At 41.5% G+C, this 15,923-nt stretch overlaps 1 long non-coding RNA gene across 4 annotated transcripts in view; it reads right to left on the bottom strand.

Moving 5' to 3' along the window:
- Nucleotides 1–344: 344 nt before the first annotated feature.
- Nucleotides 345–15,923, bottom strand: part of LOC136309162 (uncharacterized) — a 69,631-nt gene continuing 54,052 nt past the window's right edge. For 2 of the 4 annotated variants that reach the window (XR_010726244.1, XR_010726243.1), the window contains 4 exons: nucleotides 7,925–8,054; nucleotides 7,234–7,428; nucleotides 4,630–4,867; nucleotides 345–3,308 (listed from right to left, as the gene is read on the bottom strand). This is a non-coding gene — a long non-coding RNA (uncharacterized lncRNA). The remainder of the gene's footprint in view (nucleotides 3,309–4,629; nucleotides 4,868–7,233; nucleotides 7,429–7,924; nucleotides 8,055–15,923) is intronic. The other 2 variants (XR_010726245.1, XR_010726246.1) reach the window with 2 other exon arrangements.

The following is a 15,923-nucleotide window of genomic DNA, read 5'->3' as shown; positions in this document are numbered from 1 at the left end:
TCCCGTGGAAGTGTTATTTGTAGCACACCTACCATTTCAGAAGAGGAAGCTTTAATTGGAAAATGCTCTCAGCTTATCAACTTACACTCTCTATTTCCCCATGTATAAAACTCACCTTTTTTTTTTTTTGAAGAATTTGGGGTCTAAAAGCTGGGTGTGTCTTATAACAGCGGTTGTGGCATTTTAAATGCCATAGATGGAACTGAGGACAAGGCAGTATAGGAAGACAGTGATTTGTCATCGGACACAGATGAGGACAAGCTAATGGATGGGAGTTTTGACAGTAATGAGGAGTTGTATAAATTTTATGATGAATAAAACTTGAGTTCAATAACTTTGTGTAACACTTTTTTTTTTATTCAAATTTTGGGCCCCAAAGTTAAGGTGCATTTTATACATAGGAGCATCTTATACATGGGGAAATATGGTAATTTATCTGTAGGCCACAGAACTTAGGAAAATTTTATTAAACAAAGAAGCAAACAATCAACAGAATAACTCCCATCTGAGAGGCAGAGTTTTCTCCTCTCTCACTGGCCTCTCTGTGACCATCAGGTGGGTTCTGGGTACCGCTGGCAACCTGTTTTGTTGGGTTTTGCTCTGCACCTGTTTACCTGTTTTATCCAACCAGGGAAATGTGTCAGTGCCTTGCAGGGCATTAATAAAGATAAGAGAAGCCATAGCTACCAAACAGAGTTTTCAAAAACTCTCCCCTGGTTTCCCTGGCTGCGGGGCTGCGTGCACAGACACACAGAGCCACCGAAGCAGGAACTATTATTGCCATCTGATTATTGTCATTGTAATGCCTATTCAACAGCCCTTTTGTAGGTTCCTAGAAGGCAGAGACCGTGTCTTGGACCGCTTTTCATGAATTCATGCCTTTCTGCTTCCATTCAGTCACCCTACACACATTTATTGAGTGCAGCTCTCTCTGTGCCCGCCACAGTGCTGGGATCCAGAAAATCCATCACATCCTGTGTGTCCTCAGGACCACAGCCCTGCTCTGGCTGCCAGCCCTGTCTACCCTTCCAAAAATGGAGCTCCAAACAGGGCTTAGGCTGAGTCATGTACAGCAGCCACAGGCCATGAGGTTACAAGTGGCATTTTCTGTCAACATCTTCATTCCATCCAAATTTCTATAGCATGCACTTATTTCTTTTATAATCAAAACAACAATCTATAAGGTCTGCTTTTTAAATCTACTATTATAAACTTAAAATTCTACTTTTCTCATTCTTCTCTGTCCATTGGAATCACCAGGAGAACGGTAAGACACTAACACTACGTCCCATGCATAGTGTGTCTGATTTTGTTTGCCTGGCTATTGGGAGCTTTGAAGTTCCCCAGGTGATTCTAAAGTATGACCAAGATAAGCCTCATCATTCACACTCAAGGCAGAGGAGAGGCTTTGCAGGCTTACAAACAAGCATTGCTCCAGGATAACATGTATTTGTACATCTGCTGATGTATTTTGCACCCACACTTCCCACCTGCTCCTCCCATGCCCAAGATCTTGCTGTGTTCTATGAGTTCCTGCCTGCTCTTGCATCAGGATGGCCCCGCTGGCCTGGGGACACAGAACACATTTCGGTGCCTTTCCAGTCATTAGGATTTTAAGAGTCTGGCCCACTATGAGGTCATCTACCGGCAATACGTTCTTTCCCCTCAGTTCCCAAAGCCTGGCCATCTCCAGTCTCTGGGCTCGGGGACCTTCTCCCCTCTCTGTATGGAGTTAACACCTCTTCTTTTTTTCCCCTTACAGTCGGGTACACAGCTGCCACTCCTTCTCCCACTGGCAATGATGTCCTTCAGGAAGAAGGACCCTATTAAGGTATCCTTGTTCTTGACATTCATTCCAAAGGTCCTATGAGCAAAAATGTTTCCTGGAACATGCACATCAAAAGCACAATGAGATACTTGTTCACACCCACCAAAAGGGCCATACATATTTTTAGAAAAGGAATATGTGTTTAGGAGGATGTGGAGAAATTGGCATTTGTACCTGGCTAGTGGGAAAGTAAAAGGGTGCAGCTCCTGTGGAAGGCAGTCTGGTGGTCCCTCAAACATTGAAAATAGAATTACTACACAACTCAGCAGCTCCACTCTAAAAGAACTGAGAGCAGGGGTTCAGACAAGCCCATGTGCATGAATGCCACAGCAGCACTGCTCGCCACAGCCAAAGGTGGGTACAGTCCAGGTGGAAGGGGAACAAATATATTCATGAGTAAATTATACATATAAGTATTTATATATAATTGTATTAATGTTTCTATATCATAAAATATACATTATTGTTTAATGAACAATATATTGTATTAATGTAAAATGCATCGAATATTAGGTTACCTTACAAAACATATTACGCATGATATTAAATTAAAATTAAAAGATGAGATTAAAAATATAAACAAATTTCTCTTTCTTCAAGCCTGTACCGGGGCCACCGATCTGGCAGAACCCTCCCTCATCTGTTTCCTTTGGCTTAGAAACCCTGATGGTTAGAATCTGAAGGGAAACACACACACACTCACACACACACACACACTCACACACACACACACTCACACACACACACTCACACTCACACACACACACACTCACACACACACTCACACACACTCACACTCACACACACACTCACACACACACACACACACACACACACACTCACACACTTTCTGCTTTCCTTCCTGGCTTCAGTAAGACTTTAAGAACAATATTTGTTATGCTGCTGCTTTAAATGTTTTGTTTTCTAAACTTATTCTGGAATGACAACATACCTATGAGAATCTCTCTTCTCTAAAGACAACACTGTGCTTAGGACATCCCTGGGAGAACAATGAAATTAACATTACCAAAGAACTGCTATAAAGTGGAAGTGGGTGCTTCCAAGGGTGGACAAACTTAGAATGACAGTGGTAAGTATGCAAACAGGCGTGCAGGTTATGGTTGTTACAGTAGCTTCACTAACTCTGTGTTTCCCTTACTCAGAGCTGTAAACCTATACTCAAAGATTTTTAAATACAGAACTCTTTTCAACTTTATACTCTACCTGTTTTGGAGCCCCCTCATGCATCTAACCCTGTGTTTGTCCCTTGCCAAATGTAGTCCCTTTAATAGATAAGAATCTCTTGTCTGGAGAGTCCAAGCGAGGGAGGTGTCTGGTGTCCAGGTTCCAGTCTCCAGTCCGCTGGTGTAAGGGCTTGATGGGTGAGTTTCAAAGATGACTTCAGCTTCGAAGAGGATTCTCTCCATTGTTGTTTGAAGGTGTGCCTGAGATCATCATAATTATATGGATATTGTGACATCTGAGGGAAAAAAAGATGAGAACATTTTACTTCTGAGCAAAGCAGGAGAAATAAATTCTGAAAAGAGAATTTTGCTTTATAAATGATTTTTTTCTTTTTTACAAAATAAAACCATATATTGGTTTAGTTATCTCACACCTGTACCTTTAGATAAAATGGGCAATTTTTCCAAGAAACATATATATATATACATATTGAATCAGATGAAAATGCCAATATCTGATTATTTTAGACCTGTGAAAATATTAAGTTCAAATGTTTTACCCTGTCACTTACATAAACACCAGTAAGCTCCTGAACGTATGATATTTCAGCAGAAAATCTTTCACTGAGGAATAAAAAATATATATGAGAGAGTGAGTGGTTCTAATTTAAGAGCAATTGGCCAAAGTAAAAAATAAAAGCACCAATAGGTACTTTTGAATGAATGTTGAAATTCCTCTAAAAGAAGAAAATGCAAGGAAAAACCAAATAAGCAAGAAGGCTCTTTACACATAGGGTGGTATGTAAAGTATTAGACGGACAGAGACAAGATTCTTAGCCCCCTTTTCAAGTTTGGCCTCCACTGGAGCCACTCTGCGAACAGCAAACCACAGTCAGGGGCTTGTGAAATTAATGCAACCAGGAGGTTTCACTGGCTGGCGAGCAGACAGCAGACATGCTGGATGGGGCCAGGGTTCAGACAAAGGCTCCTGTTCAGTGGGAACAGGTACAAGACAGATGGTTTGTTAAACATTGCCAGCATACTTGAGCGGTGCCATTCGGCGGTCAGAGCCTGGATAATGGTCACAAGGACATTGTGTAGCAGTGTGTTGGCTAATTTCAACCCAGCTAAAGCTATTGCTTATCTTTGTTGGTTTTGCAAAGATTAGGCCATTTTTCTGCTTTGAATGCGCCACAGCTGCCCGCAAAGCATTCCTGAAGTTTTGTCTGAATTCCCACTGCTGAGAGAGGCCGGCAGGTCTTGGCACATGCAAAGACTTGTTTTGTTAGTACTTGAAGTTGCTTCTCCTTAAAAGATCTTAGCCAGTCTGTACTCCTACTTCTGGGGGACCCTGTGGAGGGGCAATGGCCTTCTCAGTGAAATTTCCCCTGTGGGCTTCAATGAGCATCTGCTGTGGATTTGTTTCTTATTAAGACTGATTCATTTGCTACTTTTGTGGAAAAGGGTTAACACCATCATAAATTCCATCCAGTGAATCATGGGAGGTGGTGGTGCAAATTAAACTTGTTTGCTTTCGGAAGGGGCCCTTAGCTTCTTATCTTTATGTACTGAAGCAAATCAAGCTCAACCTGGCCCTTGCAACCAATGGAAACACACCTGGAGATCAACTGAGCCTGAGGCTCCAACCTGCTGCTCCTCTCCTCTGTGTGCAAAGATAGAGGCCTTGCAGCTGATGCGGAGGGGCGGACAGGCCCAGCACAAAGGTGGTTTAGTCATTATCAGATATGTGAGGTAAACAGCGATGTCTTGATCAGTTGGGTATTTCAGACAGTTCAGATGTCTCTATCTTCTTTTCTGGGTGTTGCATGGCTCACCCCAGCTCACTGAGCAAGTGCTGCATTTAATTTATAAATCAGATCATTTCAGCTATAAAATTAAGATACTGTGACCAGCAGATAAGCCCAATATTAATCTTTTTGATTGTATCTACAGAATCCAAGAAGAAGCCAAGAAAGTTTATCCCCCTTAGTCTCTCTCTCTCTCTGTCGCTCTCTCCGAACCCCCCCCCCACGCACACACACACACATCTAGGCTTTAGTATCACTACTTAGCATCAAGTGTTGTCATATAGAATCAATCAATAACCCCTAAGCACTACTGATTTAGTGAACATCTAAGCACAAGAATGTATCCTGGGGAAATAAAAGCCATTTCAGTTCTAAGGAGCTTTCTATTTAGAAACTAAAGAGCAAGACAAACCATTGGGAAGTGACATACTTAAATTTTGTGTTAGCATGTTTTTAGAATGCCAGAAAGAGTGAGAAAGTCATGGGCTGGGACAATCACCCAAAAGTTCTTTAAAACATTGAAAAGAACATTATACATCTCCCCAAGTGCAAAGAACTGAAATATTAACAATATCCGGCTGTAACACCTCAGGTGCGCACATGACCCTCTCCTGATTTACTTTACGTTTTTACTTCCCCTTTACCCTCCGTCTGCATTCTGGCTTCCAAGACACTGACATAGCACCCACTCGCATGCGGCCCCTGTGCGTGAGGGACGCACGCAGAGCCCTCAGGAGGTGCATGGTGCAGTCTGCCCTGAAGGTGTGTTTCAGGGAGTGGACTGCCTCCTTTGATTCATGCCAGCTTCCCCTCTTTGGATTCCTCTAGTCAGGATCACTGTTTTTCTTTGTGACATTGCCCATTTAAACTAAATCTTTTAACTTAGAAATTAAATTCATTCCCGGCCAGGGCACATAGGAGAAGTGCCCATTTGCTTCTCCACCCCTCCTCCGTGCTTTCCTCTCTGTCTCTCTCTTCCCCTCCCGCAGCCAAGGCTCCATTGGAGCAAAGATGGCCCGGGCGCTGGGCATGGCTCTGTGGCCTCTGCCTCAGGCGCTAGAGTGGCTCTGGTCGCAACATGGCAACGCCCAGGATGGGCAGAGCATCGCCCCCTGGTGGGCAGAGCATCGCCCCTGGTGGGCGTGCTGGGTGGATCCCGTTCGGGCGCATGCGGGAGTCTGTCTGACTGTCTCTCCCTGTTTCCAGCTTCAGAAAAATGAAAAAAAAAAAAAAAAAAAAGAAATTAAATTCAATGGGGTGACATAGATCAGAAAGAGTACATAGGTATTAGGTGAACATCTCTATAGCGTTTGAAGTCTTGATTGTATTGTGTGCCCATCACCCAAAGTCAAATCCTTTCCCATCAGGTATACTTGAACCTCTTTACCCTCCTTTCCCCCACCCCCGTTCCCTTGATAACCACTTTTCCATGCCTCTCAGTTTTATATCCCACCTGGCTGGGGTATGTATTTGTCCCTCTTTACTCCCCATTTAATCTAGTTTCAAAGTGTATGAGTGTGTAGGGTTTTGTGCGCACCATTATCCTCTTACTTTTCAAAGCATCCTATTTTAGGAATTTGGGCTCTTTTGGTGATTTCCCATCTTACCTCTTTTATGTCCTTCCTTGTTGTTGCTTTGCTTTTATTCTGTTATTATTTTGGGGGTTTTCCTAATATATTTAATTATGCTCTTTGGTCTTTGGTTTTTTAATATACTTTGCCTACTATTAATGCATTAAAAACTATACAAAACTTCAAGTGCTACTTTAACTATGGAGCACAAAAGACGTTTGACACTTGTGTTTCTTGTTTTATTTTAAATATTTTGTCATTTTAAATTTTTCTCTTAACCCCAATGACCACGTAGTAAATTTTTTAATGGACCAAGGAGATGTTTAAAGCTTTCTCATTGTTGTTACTAATCTTATTTTATTTCATTACGATCAGAGAGTACGATCTGTGTATGTGGATTATTTGGTATTTATTGAAGCTTCCTTTGTAGATCAGTGCTGTCCAATTGATATATAACACAAGCCACACAGCTATATATTGTATAATCATATATAATGTGTAAATATATATTATATATAACACATATTTATATAATATATACTTAAGTATATATATTACACATTTTCTAGAAACTACATAACAAAGTAAAAATACATGGGTAAAATTAATTTTAATTATGTATTTTATTCAAATCAATACATCCAAAATAGCATAATTTTAATGTATAATAAATATAAAAGTATTTATGGAATACTTCACATTCTTTTTTTGTATAAATTAACAGAAATCTAGGGTGAAGTTTACACTTAGTGTGCATCTCAATACAAATACCAGATTCACATCAGATGTAGTTGCTATGTATTTAGATTTTATTTTACAATTGAAAGAGCAGATTTACATACCCGAGTTGTTCCAACTATACTTAAAAGTCTCCCAATGCCCGAATCAAGTACGGTAGACCTCCTTATCTGCGGTTTCCTTTCTGCAGTTTCTTTCCCACAGTCAATCACAGTCTCAAAATCTTAAATGACTATGAAGCACTGGAAAGGTTGGGGCTCTTAAGTACTTCAAAAGTTGCTGGTCCAAACTGAGAAGTGCTGAAAGTGTAAAGCACATAATTTTCAATTTAGGGTGAAACTCTAGCCCAGTTTTCAAAGAAAATGAATTAAGAATTCAACACTTGCATTCAGTGCACATCTCCGAGGGCCTGCAAGTGGCAGTGCTGGAAGGGGTGACAAAGTGAACACTGGAAACAAAGCCCATTTAAAACAAACAAACAAACAAAAAGTCAGTCAGGATATGATTAACAGATGCACACTCCCTATATATGCCTTTATGTTTCTATTCATTCAGCCTTCAATTTCAAGAAACATTTCCTCTGACCCACCTCTCACCTTGGCCCAGGACAGCATATGCCATGTAGAATTATGGTGATTCTGGCAAGCATGATGAGTCAGGGACATATGGTGTCCCCAAGCTTTCTGTTTACTCTTGTACCTGGGCAGATTAGTCTGTCAGCGACACAGAATCAGCCTGAATGCCATCTGGCTGTTCCCTGGTACAGGCTGAAGGTGACAAGTCAGCCCTACATACCTTGATAGCTAGGTGAGGGCTTGGATCATTCAAAGTGAGACCTTCAAGCTGCAGCCCCGAACAGAAGGTTAGGCTCCTGTTGTACCAATGTCAGCCCGTCCTTTCCATCCAAGCAAAGGAGAACTGCATCCTGGAGGAGGAAGACTGGTCTTGAGTTGTTGTGAATCTGGTTTATTTAGGGCTCCCAAGAGCTCTTATGGGCTCTTCCTGACTCCCAGATACTACGTGGCTGCTGTCCCTTCTTCCCTGGCTGGTGTGCAGATCTCAGGAGCTGGTCTAAGAGTTACGGCATTCTGCATTTGAAAGCCGGTGCTTTGTAAGTGGAAAGACTGTAGACATTGGCCTTCTGTCTGCCTGCTTTTAAAGTCTGGTCTTGAGACCTTGGATAACTTTTTCAACCTCCATAAGTCTTCCTTTCTTTGTCAGTCCTCACAGGACTATTGCCTAGGATGAATTCCTCTTAATCTATGTAAAGCATCTGATTTAGGAGGAGTGCAATGAAAGTTGGTGCCCTCCTCCCTTCCCTGGATTATATGGTCTCTGTCCTGTTTGCCAGAGATTCCTTGGTGAGCAGAAAGCTGTTAACTAATTTGCCTGAAATCTTCATGATGAAATAAAATTCTCATAGAAATAATATTGATATCCCATTGGCATGTCTGGGCAACAGAAATAATGATGGCATGAAATAAATTTGAAACTGTTGACTAAAGGAAGAGGTTAACAAGTCACAGTGTGAAGACAGACTTGCATTTGAGGGGCCTGAACCCTTCTCTATAAGGAGTAAAATTGCATGTGAATCTCTGGGTAGGTGCTGGAATATGTGAGCCTCCAAGGTACGTGCTTTGGACCAAATTCTCCCCAGCCTCCATCCCAGGTTCACTTCTCTATAATCCATCAGAACTGACTGTGGTTCCCTGCCCACCAGCCCCAGAAGGAGGCTGACTTAGCAATGAATTTCATAATCAATCACTTATAAAAAAAATTTCAGCATGAATCTTGGGACAAAATATTAAGTTACAAGGTATAAAGTTCCAAATTGTGACAGCATCTCTATGGATTTCTACTGGTCCAGTGGATTTTGTTACAGAATTTGTATCTGTTTCTGAGAAGAGTCACGTTGTCTCAAAAAAAAAAAAGAAAGAAAGAAAGAAAGAAAGAAAGAAAGAAAGAAAGAAAGAGAAAAAATCCTCCGCTTGGACCTCTGTCCCATTTGCAGCCATCCACTGCTGGTTCATGGCAGCTCCTGGGTGCTGTTTTCACCACAAAACGTTCTGGACCTGACAGCATCTGGCTAACCTCAGAGAAGTCAGTGAGGGCTGGACGGGTGGACTTCGTCTGCCCATGGTATGTCAATGAATATTTTCAGGCTTAAGTAACTGACTGTCTAAAAATCAAATTCATTGATTTTTTTCAAAGAGCAAGTAGAAGCAGATAGCCCCATTAAAAAAAAAAAAGGCTTCCTAATACTTTTCCAATCCTTATTATTTATTCTTTATGTTGAACAGCTGCTCTTCTGGAGGCTGAAAAGAAAAAAAGAAAGAAAAGGAAACCTAAAGTTGGCTACTGTGGAAAGGCAGAGTGCATTTCTCTGTAAAAAAATAAAAATAAAAATAAAAAGCTGCCCACTGATAGAAGGACATCTCCCCAACTTCACACTTCCAGTGCAGCCATCTCTGTGAGCTCCTGTGACTTCTGGCTCTGAATCGCGGTAACTGTTTCCACACTAGCGAAAGTTTGTCATGACCAGGACAGCTTTGTTTACACAAAGTGTGAGTGGCCCCAGAGTCCAACATGACACAAGGCTAGAAAAGCACTGAATTGCATAAGCACAGCCTCTCCTGGTATGCCCATGACTTGGTTGGAAAAAAGCAAACAGAAAACAAAGCAAGTAAACAAACAAACAACAGCAAATAAAAACAGGACTACAGAGTCAAGAGGACTGGTCGCTAACCCTGGTAGATAGCTTCTGAGTTGAGTCAGTCTCTTCCAAGATGGACACACCACTTACTCTTTGTCAGTCTCGGTTTCTGCAACCAGAGAATGAAATGGCAATGCCTGTGTTGGCAGTGTGCCCAGTGCTTGCTAAACGTGTTAATAGAGCAGAGATGGAGACAGATGACTTGTTTTTCTAAAGAAATGAAGGAAAGAAAGTTGGAGAAGTGTAGCCTGTGAGCTCAATGACAATTCTTCCTGCTCCAGATGCCAGGTGCCACGTCAGATGAGGGCCGAGGTCCCACCACTGATTGCATTTCTGAGTGCTGACACCTGCATCCCTAAGGTAAGAAATTGAAATCTGTACCCTTGAGCTGTTCTGGAGAAACCACCATTAACAGTGAAAATCCACATTGGAGTCGTGGGCAAGGACTTCAGTCTTTGCTAGTCCCCACCACGTCTAGGAGAGAATAATGTTGGTGGTGAGCCTTTTGCGTGAGGAACCATCCAATTCTTCCTGGATTCTTCTTTAAAGGGAGACAACCCAGCACAAATGTACACCTACATTTTGGATCTAATCGTTCTCCATGTTAACCCTACTTTTACACACAAGGAGAAATTCTGTTCATTAAAAAAAGTGTTGGAATTATGTGGAGCTTTGAACTCCCTCTGTAGTAGCTGCTTTTTAATTCTCATGTTGGCATTTACAACAATTGGAATACGATGACACATGCCCCTACCCTGATATCCTAAAGATGTCCCAAGTCACAGACAAGAAGAATCAGGGAGTTGGAAGGGCTGTAGAAAAATCTGTTATCGATTAATAAAGGAAAGATGTTCCTGTAGATGGCAGCTCAGCTGAGAACCCAGAACTTGTACTTCAGTGGGACCTCTCTTGCTATGCGACATTAGGCAACCCCCAACCTCTGTGATCACGTGTTTCCTCACCTATGAACACAAAAGTCACACCTGATAACATCTGTTTTGGCTAGACCTTAAGGGTGTTCAGGACCCAGCAAGAAACTAGACCTGAAGACATTTTAAAAAACACTACTGCCTATAAAATATTATACCAATACACTGCAATGATTATTATGCCCAAAGGGCACTATCTGGAAGATGCCACATTTCTCTGCGCACTGGTTAATTTCTGCTTAGCCTCTTCCAAGACATGTATTTGTGCCCAAAAGTCACCCTGAATCAGTATATTCTGTTCTTTCCGTTTTTCTATATGTTTGAGATGTTTCGTAATTGTCAGGAGATTTTTTTAAATTACCTTAACCAAAAACTGCAGTCTTGTACTGCAATACATTTAGAGTCTTCATTTTATGGGGGAAAAAAATGGCAGCATTATCAAAATGCAAAACAAAGCATAAAATATCATAAATTCTGACCCATATAAAACGTTATATTCCCAGGTACTTATAGTCTTATTTATAATAGCACAACTGTCCCCCACAAAACTGAATTTGTTGTCTTACATTACTCTGAGAGAATGCTCTACACCCATTATTAAAACATTAGGTAAAAAAGATAATATAGCAATTTTATGCCTATTATAATGCTAAGTAAAACAAGCAACAGAGAGGCAAATTTGTATATACTTATTACAACTATGTTAAAAAGGAAAAAGAAAGACTAGAAATACCTAAAAAGATCTTGATGATTTGATAAGGGAGCTAGGATTCCAGGAAGGCTTTCTCTTTCTTTATGCAAATGTTACCTGTTGTGTGGCTATAGGACATTTTTTTATATTGCTATTATTTTCATATTATTATTTCATTTAGAATTACAATTTCATTGTAATTCTTTGATTTTGAAAAATATAATGAAGGTTTTTATACCCAGGACCCTCCACTTAGCACTGCTGGCAAGAGTAACTTTGCTTTGAAGGAAGACTTCGTTGGGGTGCCAGATGCATTGTTCAACTGGGGACGCAGAAATGACTTTGAATACAATAGTGGCCAAGTTAAGGAGCACTGCTGGGCAGCCTTACTCAGCCCTGGTTCAAGCCCATTGTTGCGTTCAGTACTTCTGCAAAGAGCCCACATGGCCAAGCTTTGAAGTTCGGTTCACAAAGCCTGTTTTCTCAGAGCATGAAGTTTATTATGTTGGAGACCATAGACTAGGGAGTGGAGGACAAGTTGTTCCAAAATGATCCCAAAGATCAATATAACTCCCAGAAAAGTACTGGGAAAAGCTGGAGACCTCCAGGCAAAGACTGGGATGTTACCACCAGGGATACTGGGTACAGGCAGGGCATTTATTTCATAAATTGATCTAGCAATCAGGTCAGCCTTGGGTAAACTAGCCCTTTGCTTCCAGATAAACTGTCCTTCACAATAGAGCCATAATTTCCCTTTGTTCTAGGAGCAAGAGTCAGGGTCACATCCCAGAAGATCACATCTAAAGCTCCTGGTTTCCCAACCAGAACCAGGCAAGGCTGAAGGGTCAGAATCCAAGAGCAGCAGTGTGCTGAGCATGCGCCAAGGTTGCAGACCAGGAACTCTGCCCCTGCCCTGCTCCTGGGTTGCTGGAGGACTCACAGTCCCAGCTCCAGCTCTGGTGCCAGCCCTCCTGGGGAAGGTCCCGGGTGCACATTTTGTTTTGGAGAATGTTAGACTCTCTTTAGGGCACTTGGCTCAATGAGTTAGCACCAATATTTCTTAAAGAACTTTCATATTTAAGGAGCTAAATTGGTAAATATAAATAAGATACCCTCAAGGGACCCACAAAAATCAGCATAGATAGGTACAGGCCAGGCAATAATAATAATAATAATAATAATAATAATAATGTAATGTTTATTGACCCTTACTCCTTGCCAAGCTCCATTCTCTGGACTTTCCCTAAATTGACTCATTTAATCTTCATAACAGTTCTATGACGTGGGTTCTGTTACCATGCACATTTTCTAAAAAAGGAAACTGAGGTACAGAGAAGTGATCATTGGCAGTCTGGCTCTAGAGCCTGCAATCCTAACCTCCCATGTCCACCCCAAGGCTGTCTCATGCATGAGACATTAGCTTTGGATAGGAAGGCTAGGGAACCTTTCCAGGTGATTTGGAAGTTTGCTACTCCAATGTGGGCTTTTCAGATTAGGAATTCAGAGAGGCCCTGGTCAGTTGGCTCAGTAGTAGAGTATTGGCGGAGTATGAATTTCCTGGGTTTGATTCCCAGTCAGGGCACACAGGAGAAGTGACCATTTGATTCTCCACCCTTCCCCATATCCCTTCTCTGTTTATCTCTCTCTTCTTCTCCCACAGCCATGGCTCAGTTGGAGCAAGTGGGCCTGGTAGCTGAAGATGGCTCCATGGCCTCCCCTCAGGTGCTAAATTAGCTCTGTTGCCAAGCAACAGAGCAACCGGCCCAGATGGAAAAGCATCTCTCTGTAGGGGGCTTGCCAGGTGGATGCCAGTGAGGCACATGTGGGAGTCTGTCACTCTGCCTCCTTGCTTCTCACTAAAGGAAAAGAATAATAATTTAGAGAATAAAAATCCTCATTTATTTATTTCAAAATATCTGAGTGACTTTAAAGAAAAATATATAGTTTTTTCAATATAAAAACAAAATAAACTACAAAAAATTTTCTTGTCAAAAAAAATAACATCTTTGTGTAATCTCAGAGCTCCATAGCCCGGTGGTGTTTTGCCTACTTTTTCCTCTTTTCTTCACATGTTTAACAGTTGCAATAATCTGACATAGAACAATTTGCCCCACTTGTGTTCCTTTCACTTACATTTATAGCAGGTACAGTGTCGTTGCATCGTGTTTTAATATATCACATTAATGTATTCCATCCGGTGGGTATTCAATAATCAACTTGACCATCATCGTACTTTTGATAATATTCCTTATAAATGACATTGTGATGGCTCTCTCTAGGTCTAAAGCATGTTTCATACATTCCATTGTTTCCCAAGCCAGAATTTTCAGAGGTGGATTTATAGACTCAAAAGGTGGGAACCTTTCTATAAGAAAGCAATCAATGAACAACTAAGGTTCCACAATGAAAATTTGATGCTTTGCACCTCTCTCCTTTCTTGTCTGTATGTCCCTATCTGTCCCTCTTTCTGTCTCTGTGTTTCTGTCACACACACACAAATAAAAAAGGTGGAACCTTTCTAAAATGTTTTGGTATATATTGTATATTGTACTCCACAGTGTACTACAAGGCTGAATGTTTTACTTGTTAGCAGTTGATCGCCTGTCAAGTAGTATTTTAAGAAGTAATTAAGGATATGTGTGGTCAGGAATGTAAGTTGAGTCCAAACTGAAGAATAAGAGATTTCAAACAAAGCAGGAACTTCATGGAACCCCTGGGAGATGCACTGGAGGAGACAGAAGTGAGTGGAAGGACTTCCTCACACACATTGTTGAAAAATAAGGACTGGATTGTGGAGATAATGGGGCCCCCGTCTATAGTGCCTAACAAAGCCTATCAGGTCAGATGTGCACATATGAAAGGTGCCCAGGGAAGGAGGGAGCTGGGAGGATGGTGGTGATGAGAAGACAGTGATCACAGGAGGCCAAGAGAGGAGTGAGAGATATGGGATTGTTAAGACTTGAATGTAACTGATCAGGAGAGAAGAATTTAGATGTGTCCCAGGTTCATGGACTCAATGTAACCCAGCTTTAAAAAAGGCACACAAAAGAAAAGAAAGTCTGAAAGATGTGTATGAAGGGAGGTGATCAATATAATCTGAATCTGAGACACTGATAGAGGGTCTATCAGGAGTCCTATCGAAAAAAAGTTGTACATAGGATCTGAGCCCAGGAGACGGATCCGGGGAAGGAGCTGGACTTGAGGACATCCACTCTTCAGGGCTAAGGTGAAGCTCCGTGAGGAGGTCATCACCCATGGAGAGTGCTAAAGGGGACCAAAGAGATACAACTGACAGAAAGTAGACGTTCGGGGCACCAGAGACGGTGAGGATTCAGAAAAGGGCGATGAGGATGAAAAGTGATCTGAAAGTACAAGAGAATATAAAACAGTGTTGCCAAGTCACAGGAGAAGTTTTAATTTTTAAATGTTATATATATAAATGTCTATATAAATTATATATATATATGTCTAGGGACCTTAGGATAAATTTTAGAAAGAAAGGAAGGGAGGAAAGAGGGAAGGGGAAGTGGGGTTAACCTCAAGGCTGCAGCGCTCAGCCGTCATCCCAGAGGAGACACTATTTCACAACTCCTTGATTCCCAGTTTTCTCATCTATACAATTGAAAATGTTATTTTGTAATTACAAAGTTTCTGTGAGGTATTGTTGGAGAAACAAACAAAAAACCCAAGTGTCAAAACTGCCTGTAAACCAACATCTCCAAAAGAGTGTTTTGTGGACGACCCCTAGAGATGTGAGTGGTGAGATGACACATCCCATGGTCTGACGTAACTAGATCCATGATGTTGGGACCTAGTCAGCAGGTCCCCTTGCTGCAGTTCCTCTGAACCTTTAAAGGAATCACATGCAGTGAGTTTCCAAGAGAAGCATACAGTGCTTTCCCAAACATACTGGGCCATGGGACACTTTGAACAGAGAACCTGGAGGGACCAGTGCCTGCAAAAGCCACCTTAGGAAGCCCAGTACTACATTGGGTGCAGTGATACCGACCTAACCAGCCAGGGTCCCTGGCAGAATTGGTGATCAGTGATCATTTGTTCCTTTCCCACACCAGACAATGAAAGCAGGGTAGTCATTCTAAAAAAACAGAGCTAAGATTCACAAAGGAAATCTTAAGAGACACTCTGAGACCCTATGTTTTGTAGCCTTTTCTGAGAAGCAGCTGTGAATGGGTTCAAGTGCCATGTCAACAACTTTATAGCTGTGTGATCTGACCATGGTTACATAACCTCTCTGAGAAAAGACACAAGGATAAAATCAGATAATCCAGTGTGTACTATTAGTTACCTCTTACTCTATAATGAGTCCATGTAAAACTGACTGCCTTAATCAACACCTATTTATTATTTCACAGTTTCTGTTGGTAGGAACCCAGGCATGACTTAGCTGGAGTCTCAGCTTTGGGATCTCTTGTAAGACTGCAGTTGAGATGTTGGCCAGGA

This window comes from Saccopteryx bilineata, chromosome 6 (assembly GCF_036850765.1).
Source record: "Saccopteryx bilineata isolate mSacBil1 chromosome 6, mSacBil1_pri_phased_curated, whole genome shotgun sequence".
NCBI classification, from domain to species: domain Eukaryota; kingdom Metazoa; phylum Chordata; class Mammalia; order Chiroptera; family Emballonuridae; genus Saccopteryx; species Saccopteryx bilineata.
This window is presented reverse-complemented; position numbering and strand designations above follow the sequence as displayed.